Here is a 1,161-nt window from a genome sequence, read left to right as displayed (position 1 = left end):
ATGTAGCTTTCCTGCCCTTTACCTCACTGTACCTTCTCTCCTCCATAAAACCTATTTATATCTCTGAGTCCCTCGTCCCCAAGAAAAGGTATATGACTGGTCTGCATCTTTTCTCACTGAACCAGTTTTTTTCTAATAAATTCACTTTCTTTGCTTCAACACCTTATCTCTTGATTTAACTGGCCTGTTGTAGGGTTGAACAGCCAGACTGTCCAGAGTCTCATTCACATTTTCCTATAGTCCTTTCTTGCAGAATCAAAAGACAGCTTTCTGGACAAGGGATAGCAAACAGTGTAGAGAAAGCAGGGCATGATGGCACGTACCTGCAATCCCAGGACTGAGGGGTCTGGGGCAGAAAGATTTCTGAGGGTTTGAGGCCAGCCTCATCCATATAGTGAGTTCTAGGCCAGCCTGGGCTACAGGGTAAGACCCTGTCCAAAAAGCTAGATCGTGTATAGATACTGTATGATCCAGTGTGACACAGTAAAGTCAGATGTGTGTTTGAGTCCCTACTTCAAAGTGGGACCTTGAGCTTGATCTCTTTGAGTCTTGGCTTCCTCAGAATCAATGAATATAATTCACTGAGCCAACAAATATTTAATAAGTTCTTATAATGTGCTAACTCTACTGCCACTCCTAACCTTTCAAATTTCATGGAAGAATCAGATGAAATGACACACAGAAATGTTTTACAAGTTGTAAATCACAAAAACTTATCATAAGTTGTTAATTATAAAAAGAATTTCTAGTTAACTCAGATTGAAGCTGAGACTAAAATAAGGAATTTTGTCAGATTCTAGAAATATCCGACAGAGGAATCACCATCACAATCAAAATGTGCCCAAAGCTGGCTTAAAGGAGCCCCACCCAAGAACACAAGATGTTGATGACCAGAGAAAACAAGTGTTTCCCATGGATTTAGCCCAAAGGACTACAGTGAGAAAATGAGAGATAAGGAAGCCGGGAAGTGCATTCTTCTGATGCCCCAGGGCCTTTGAGAAAGTGGAACTGTAAAGGCAGTTAGGGTAAAAAGACCCCAAAGAAATGTAGTCAGTTTCTTGGCTAAAAGTCAAAATGTCCTTGGGCCTCTTAGCAACATACTCTGTTCCAAAGGCAAAAAACATCCAAAGTATTTGGGAGCTTGCAGCTAATCCTTAAAAA

Source organism: Nannospalax galili, unplaced genomic scaffold (assembly GCF_000622305.1).
Source record: "Nannospalax galili isolate Female #2095 unplaced genomic scaffold, S.galili_v1.0 scaffold667, whole genome shotgun sequence".
NCBI lineage: Eukaryota > Metazoa > Chordata > Mammalia > Rodentia > Spalacidae > Nannospalax > Nannospalax galili.
Note: the sequence above shows the minus strand (reverse complement) of the source record.